This window comes from Gossypium arboreum, chromosome 8 (genome assembly GCF_025698485.1).
Source record: "Gossypium arboreum isolate Shixiya-1 chromosome 8, ASM2569848v2, whole genome shotgun sequence".
NCBI lineage: Eukaryota > Viridiplantae > Streptophyta > Magnoliopsida > Malvales > Malvaceae > Gossypium > Gossypium arboreum.
Genome location: NC_069077.1, coordinates 138,309,193 through 138,317,664, shown reverse-complemented (window position 1 = coordinate 138,317,664; position 8,472 = coordinate 138,309,193). Strand labels below are relative to the sequence as shown.

General features: G+C 35.7%; 1 long non-coding RNA gene across 1 annotated transcript; it reads left to right on the top strand.

Moving 5' to 3' along the window:
• The first annotated feature begins 6,715 nt into the window (after positions 1 to 6,715).
• On the top strand, positions 6,716 to 7,438 carry LOC108459933 (uncharacterized). The gene is made up of 2 exons (XR_001867437.2): positions 6,716 to 6,840; positions 7,064 to 7,438. It is a non-coding gene; the product is annotated as an uncharacterized LOC108459933 (long non-coding RNA).
• Positions 7,439 to 8,472: the final 1,034 nt, after the last annotated feature.

The following is an 8,472-nucleotide window of genomic DNA, read 5'->3' as shown; positions in this document are numbered from 1 at the left end:
TAAAACTTTAGGCATTAGGGCTAAAGCGTATTTGTAATCCATTTATATGTAAAGATATTCTTTTCTAAATAAAGTTTTCTAAATGAGATTGAATCGATATCGATACCTTTTGCATTCATTTGCATCTTATAGCATTTCATTGCATCATTTGCATTCAAAATTATAAAAGACCCTAATTAGTTAAAGTTATTAAAAGAGAAAGAAAAAGAGAGAGAGAAGAGGGTCATGGTGAGTGAAAAGAAGTTGAATGGGAATTAACGATGTTCCCTTACATATCCCCGACTTTTGTGTCAGGAGGGATAACTTACCCGGAGAAGGGGGTGTTTGGAAATGAAAATCATCCCATCAATGAGGAAGAGACTGAACAAAGAAACCTTGAGGGCATTCGCCCTTACGAACCAGGAAGTTCTTTAAACAATTGGACTGCAGAAGAACTTCCTGTAATCTTTAGGAATTTTATGAGTAATATTCGAACACTCTTGTTGCTCTAAAGCCTAGGAGTAATGAGATTTCTTTTGAGAAGTGGGCTCATGTTCGACATTTTATTTTCAATAAAATATACTTTTATTATTTATCCGAGTAAATATTCTTTCATTCTGATTCTTTTGACCTTTGACATTCTTTATAAATTTTCATTTCATGTAAATAGTCATTCTTGAATTCATTTATTCCTTGTATATTCTTTTGTGTGCCTATCATAGATCCCTAGATATCAATGACACGAGCAACGATACTACAGATTTAGAGCTCCTTTTGAGTGCGATATGTGTTTAGAGGAATTTCAGTACTTTGAAGGTGACAGAAATGGTGACTTGTTTCTGAATTTGTTGAAAATGGTTTTTACCCCATGAAGTGGTGGTAGGAAATATAGCCTTAGAGGAAGGAAAGATTGCGAAATTAGAATTAGCTGAGGAGACAAAACAAGACCTTGTTGAGACTATTATGGGAATTCAAAAATGTGGTCCAAAGACGCATGCAGGAGGATTTGCAATTGCCAGGATAAACATGAGGTTTTGGGGCCCTGTTGAAAGGGATCGCATCAGTTGTACAATGAATGCCAAATTTAAAGGAGTCAAGACTTATGAAGCATGTATGTTATGGGCCCGAGCTCATCAAAAGTTTCAAGCTGACAATGACTCATCTTTGTGGACGTCAACTACTCCATTAAGAGGGGGAGATAGCTTCATATGCCAATATTACAAAGTCAAAAGTCATCCACTTCAAAAAAAAAAAAAAAGATTATATATAACTGCACAATGCCAAAAGTTTGCAGTCTTTTCAAAGATAATGCGCCATACCACAGTACAATAAAGGTTGCCAAAAGAAAAGAAAAAGAAGAAAAAAAACAAATTACAGAAGATGACCGAGACTAGTAAAAATTGGCATAAGAAACTACTGCCTACTCTCTATGCTTACGCTGGGCTAAACACCTTTAATTCCAGTTGTTTCAAAGGTTCCAACCATCATCCTTGGAATGAGTGCATTGTTTGGCTCTCCTGAGCAGTCTAATGTACCGTCAATGGTTAGCTCCAAGCGGTGGCCATTGATTTCCAACTGTGGGGCATTAGGCCATACACAGTCTCTGAAGCTTAAAATGATAGATTCTTTCATCAAAACCAGTTTCTGACAAAGTGGATGATGGTATCATGAAGGAAGCTCTCTTAGACTTCTATACAAGTTCAAGGAAGAGGAAACCTAATCAAATCATTATTTTCAGGGATGGGGTTAGCAAGTTTCAATTCAATAAAGTTTTGATCAAGTTGTTGAGGCTTGCAAGTTCCTTGACGAGAAGTGGAACCCTAAAGATTGTGGTTATTGTTGTACGAAAAACCATCATACCAAGGTTTTTCAACAGGGATCTCCTGACAATGTGCTACATGGTACTGTCATTGACAACAAAGTATGCCATCCAAAGAACAATGATTTTTACCTTGGTACCCATGCTGAAATGATTGGAATCACGAGGCAGACCCACTATCATATTCTCTTAGACCAGACTGGGTTTTCGGCTAATGATCTGCAAGAGTTTGTTCATTCTCTATCCTATATGTATCAAAGGAGCACCACAACCATATTTGTTGTGGCTCCTATTTGCTACGCTCATTTGGCAGCTTCACAGTTGGGGGCAATTTATGAAGATTAGGGATGCTTCAAAAACATCATCGAGTCATGGTGGGATGTATGCTCCGGGAGTAATCTCTGTACCTCAGCTCTCCAGGTTGAAGGATAAAGTCAGCAACTTCATTCTTGTCTGCTGAGAATCATTGAACTATCTTTTTGTAGGGTTTGACAAACAACAGCCAGGACTGCTGCTGGGGCAATCCCTTTCTCATGGGTTTATGAATCAAGATTTTTCCTCCAAGATTTGATGGAGTCAAGAATTGAATACCTCTAGTAAACTTAACTTGAAAGTATTCATCCTAAGCAAATGTACCAAGAATGGATGATACAGACTTATGACAAGGAAGGTTTGTCCAAAAGAATTTCATAAAGGAAACCTTGTGCTGAAAGAGATCCTTCCCACACAAAAGGATGCCGAATTGGGAAGGGCCATATGTTGCGAAGAGGGCTCTCTCTAGAGGAGCACTGATTTTGACAAGAAATGGATAGGAAGAATTTATCTGATCCAGTGAATTCGGACTCGGTCACGGAGTACTTTGTCTGAAGGAGAAGGAAAGCCAAGGTGAAAACCCACAAAGGGCACTTTGAGACTTCTATTTCAAAAAAAAAATAAAGAGGCCAAGGTGAAAACCCGCAAAGGGCGCCTTGTGACCAAAGGGGTTTTGAGTTGAAAACCCGAAAGGGCAGCTTAAATTTTGAAGAGCACACGGTAATCTTGCTATATCTGATTCAACGAAGAGTGAAGCGCGTTGCATATCGGGGCATCAACAAAGTACTTTGGATATTTTAAACACATGTTGAATTCAAGAAAGTCTTCATGGAGCTGGCATATAAACGCTCAAGCGGCATCTAACTTTTGTCCTATTTACTATCTTTGGATTCTTTTTCTTCGCAAAGATATGTTCTCAGATTAATCTTTTTGCATTCCTTCCAATAATTTGTCCAAATCTAATTATCCTCGGGATCAATTTATTTGTCTCCCGTTATTCATAAAGCATGTTGCATTGAAATAATGATAGATGAACTAAAATATCTTTACATACAAAGTTTTGCATATTACTCTGGAAATTTCTAGATAATACAAGAAACTGAAACAAGACAATTGTTTAAAGAATTTCCATATTTGAGGGTAGGATGTACTCGGGGAAATGTCTTCTTCAGTCCAAAAGGTGGTTGGACGTTTTAAGCAATATTGATCTTAAGAAAGGATCATTTCATAAACATCTCCAGTGGGTCACAACATATGGAGAATGGGACAATAGGACTAAGTTGATTCAAAGCATACAAGCAGAGTATGATTGATACATCAAGAAGTATAAGGATAAAACTTCGATGAGGGAATGAGTGATGACATCCAAAATAGGGGTCATATTCATAACATTTTGCATTATAACATGTCTAATTAGGAGAATTTGACTCACTTCGATCATAGCATCCAAATTATTAGGCATGAACTCATGCGCATTCTACAAGTTATGTCTTTTATGGGACAATGTAGATCAAAGAAACAAGATTTGGCATCCCTGTTTTTATAGGGAACATATCAAAGATAGCAGATCTGACACTCCTGTGCTTATAGCAAAGCAGATCAAAGATTTCAGCATGGCATCCCTGTGTTTATAGGGAACAAGTTGAAGATAGCAGATTCGGCATCCCTGTATTTATAGGGAACAGATCGAAGATAGCTGATCGAAGATTTCAGTATGGCATCCCTGTGTTTATAGGGAACAAGTTGAAGATAGCAGATTTGGCATCCCTGTGTTTATAGGGAACAGATCGAAGATAGCAAATCTAACACTCCTGTGCTTACAGCGAAGCAGATCAAAGATTTCAGCATGGCATCCCTGTGTTTTTAGGGAACAAGTTGAAGATAGCAGATTTGGCATCCCTGTGTTTATTGGGAAGATAGCAGATCTAACACTCCTATGATTACAGTGAAGCAGATCGAAGATTTCAGCATGGCATCCTTGTGTTTATAGGGAACAAGTTGAAAATCGCAGATTTGGCATCCCTGTGTTTATAGGGAACAAATCGAAGATAACAGATCTGACATTCCTGTGATTATAGCGAAGCAGATCGAAGATTTCAGCATGGCATCCCTGTGTTTATAGGGAACAAGTTGAAGATAGCAGATTTGGCATCCCTGTGTTTATAGGGAACAAAAAGAAGATAGCAGATCTGACATTCTTATGCTTATAGTAAAGCAGATCGAAGATTTCAGCATGACATCCTTGTGTTTATAGGGAACAAGTTGAAGATAGCAGATTTGGAATTCCTGTGTTTATAGGGAACAAATCGAAGATAACAGATCTGGCATGTCCATTTCGACGGAGAGCAGATACATAGCAGATCTAACCTTCAGATGATTTTATTGAAGCAGATCAAAGATGATTTGGCATCCTTGTGTTTACAAGGAGCAAATCGAAGACACAGCAAATTTGGCTTTCACGTGTTTACGCTGAAGCAGATCTAAGGTGATTTGGCATCTCAGATTGCCGTAAAACAAATCGAAGAAGCGATTTGGCGTCTCTGTGTTCGACGGAGAGCGATCGAAGATATCAACATGACAATCCCGAGTTTGCAAGGAGCAAATTGAGGACCATGAAGTCTGAAGTCGATGAGACCGGAAAATGGGTCCTTTATAGTCTTTGCTCTATTCTCGTACACGACAATGAGCAAAGAGGGCAATATAATAGCCCATTTTGCCCTACCCATTTCAAGATTTAAAATAATAAACCCCCAAAAATAAAAATAAAACAAAGTCCAAGTCCAAGACAAAATTACAAACATATAATTTGGCCCAATCGGAATGGCCCATTACTTGAAAAGATTTAAGGTCCATCTATAAGCTTGACTCATATGGAAATATAATCTTTAAGGATATGCAATCTTAGATATGATATGCAATCTTAGATATGATACAATCTTAGATATGATATGCAATCTTAGATATGATATGTAATCTTGAAGATATGATCTTGTAATCTTGGAGATTTAATTTGTAGATATCCTTTAATCTTAACCGTTGATGTAATTGATCTGTACCGTTGGATTTGGGGAGGCTTAACTATAAATAGAGGCCTCTCCCTTCATTGTAAATCACTTGAGTTTTGGGAAGCAATAAGAATTCTTGAGAGCATTCACTCAAATTTCTCTCCTTCTTGCGTTCTTACTCTTTGTGGTTTGTTCTTATTTTATTCTTCGTCTATCTTAGTTTTTCAACATTTTTTATTTTAATTTCTTCATTTTTCAACTATGTATATTTATTCCTATCTTTTATACATTTGATTATGTATTTTATATATTATAATATTTAACCTTTTATATAGTTTATTTTCAAATATATATTTTCTATGCATGTATATATATTATATTATCATTTCATGTATTTTGAACTATTGCATTATATTTTTATAATTTGTAAATGTTCTATTTATTCATTTTTTAGTGTATGGCATTTATCTTATTTGTGCATAGTTTCATTTTTTATATGCTATGTTTAATTATTTCTTTTATGTGCTATTTTATGATATATATCGTTGTATAATTTTTGCATGTATTATGTTTTTCTTTTAGTTTACTCATGTTTTTATTTGTTTATTATCTTATATTTACCCTAGTATGATTTTTTTTCATTAAACGTATGTTAATGTTATTTAGTTTTGTCTTAATGATATTATTTATGTTTGTATGGAAATGTTAGAATATTTTGTACATCTATGTTTCATGATGCATTAATATGTCATCCTAAAACGTCATTTAAAATAATATTCCAAGGTTTTTTTAAAAAATAAAAGGCAATGCTTGATGTTTGGAAACTTTGAGAAATGTAGTACCCTAACTTACTGGGTTGCGACTTTTCTCATTGAATTCGAATAGTCAAGCACCCTTCTAAGTGATTTTGAGTTTTCAAAACTTAAACAATTATTTTGAGATTTCAAAACATAGTGTCCTAACTTACTGGATATGGCGTTTTGTTGTTTCGAGATAGAAATTTTTGAAAGACGAGCTTAGTTTCGAAGGTTTTAAAATGTTGCGTCCTAACTTACTAGATGTGATGTTTTGAATCGTTTGAAATCAGTGAGCCTTAATTTTCAAAATTGAGACATTCTAATTAAAAAAGGTTTGCATCTTAAAACTTTCAAATTTCTGACATTAAAGACACTTGATAATCAATTACCAATTTTTGGGCGTTACGAGGGTGCTAACCCTTCCTTGTAATGTGAATCGACTCGAATCCGCTTTGCTCGACTTTCAGAGACCAAAATTAATGTTTTAAAACAAAACATTTTATAAGGTGATCCAATCACACCTAAAAAGATTGGTGGCGACTCCCGTTTTCATTTTTTCTTAAAGTCGATTCCCATTTTCCAAAACTTGATTTAAAAATGGTCTCGACAATATCTAAATTAATTGTGCCATTATTATATTGCCATAGGTAACGTATAAAGCATATTGCAAAATCTTCTATATGATTTTTCTCTTGCTACAAAATTGGCAAGTATATCTTCACCTACCAAGTCATAACTTTAATTCAATATTAGTTTAAAAAAATTCCAAAAATTCAGCTATAAATGGCCAAATGCATGTCATTTTTTGTATATCATTAGCTTGTTATCATATAACTAATTATTTGTTTCATCTCTCAATAGCTTTCATTTTAAACTATGGCTTCTTTCGGCGTGGTTTCTCTTTTTGCAGTTTTGCTTGTGGCTTTTTGTTAGTATTTAAAATATTTATCCAGTTCGATATTTAATTATTACATACATATATATGCATGTAACTTTTTTTAGTATAAAAAAGATTGCAGTCGTAAAATAAAGGACGGTTTGCAATCGTTGCGATTCAAATCCTGTGTGTTTTAAACTCATTATATATAATAGCTAATATAAAATAACTAACAAAATGTTTAATTGATGAAAAAAATTTGTTTAATTTACAGGTGTATCAAACTTAGAGGCATGCATTCGTGACATAGACTGTTTAGGCCAGTGTAAACACGATGGCTTTTATGACTTGAAAACTAAAAAATGTAGTTGCTTGCCGGTGCCGGAGCAGCTACCATGTAACATTGCAGCAACGGTAGATGCTATACAGTGATGACAGAAACTGCAAAGGTTGCCCACCAGCATGTTAAGCCCATAACATTCAAGGTGGCATTTGTGTCTGCAAGCGTTGTGCCTGAAGAAAAAAAATTCATTCAAAAAACTCTAAATTTAAGCCTTTCAACAATGTCATATATTATAAGATAAACTTTGTATCCAAAAAATTGGAAAATAAATTATTAGTGAATAAAAAGGTTGTTAAAGAGAATTAATTTACTTTTGTTATACTACGTTCAAGTACCGTAATTTCATATCTTTTCAATTGAACATGCACGGTTCTAATTTCTGATCCATCGAATTTATATGCTACTAATATACTAAGGGTGATGATGCGGTAACCTAGGCAATACTAAGGGTTATGGAACATGTTGTTGACACCCAAAAAGGGAAACTTAGTTGCCACTTCATAGGTTCGTACCAAATCCTCAAAAGAGTTAGTCATGTTGTAACACCCCTCACCAGTATTTAACATCAGAATAGGGTTATGGAGCATTACCGGACTTACCACACATTTATACGTACTTTTCACATACATTTAAATCAATTTATACAATCATCATTCAATCTCATTCAATATGTCCCTAATACAAGCCTCCGAGGCCCTAAACATGCATTGGAATTGGTTTGAGACTAAACTGATAACTTTTAAAACATTTGAAACACTTAGGAAATTTTTCTCAAAACAGGGGACACACGCCTATGTGTTCAAGCCATGTGTCTCACATGGCCACCAGACACGCTTGTGTCACAAGTCGTGTGGACATTGGAAATGGGAGCAGATGGCCATGTCCCAGCCTGTGTCCGACCCCATGTAACTCTCTAACTTGGGTCACACGGCCAACACACACGCCCGTATGGCCAACCAGTGTGCCCTTAATATGGCCATACACGCGCGTGTGCCAGGCCGTGTGCTAGGCCGTGCCAAACCTGTAGGGTATACTGACTTATGCCACACGGCCAAGTTACACGCCCAGGTGTGAGGCCGTGTGGAGCATACTAACTTGTTTTTAAAATCAACACCAGGGGATACATGGCTGTTTAACATGACCGTGTGTCACACAATGCCGAGGCACATGCCCATGTCTCTACCCGTGTGGTCAAAAATAGGTCATTTACCAAGCCATTTTGCCACCCATTTTGCACATACCTATATAAGCTCAATTAGTACCATTTTAAGACACAAATATGCAGCCAAATATCATCAACCAATACACAATCATACTATATCCATTTGAACTATTTCAAT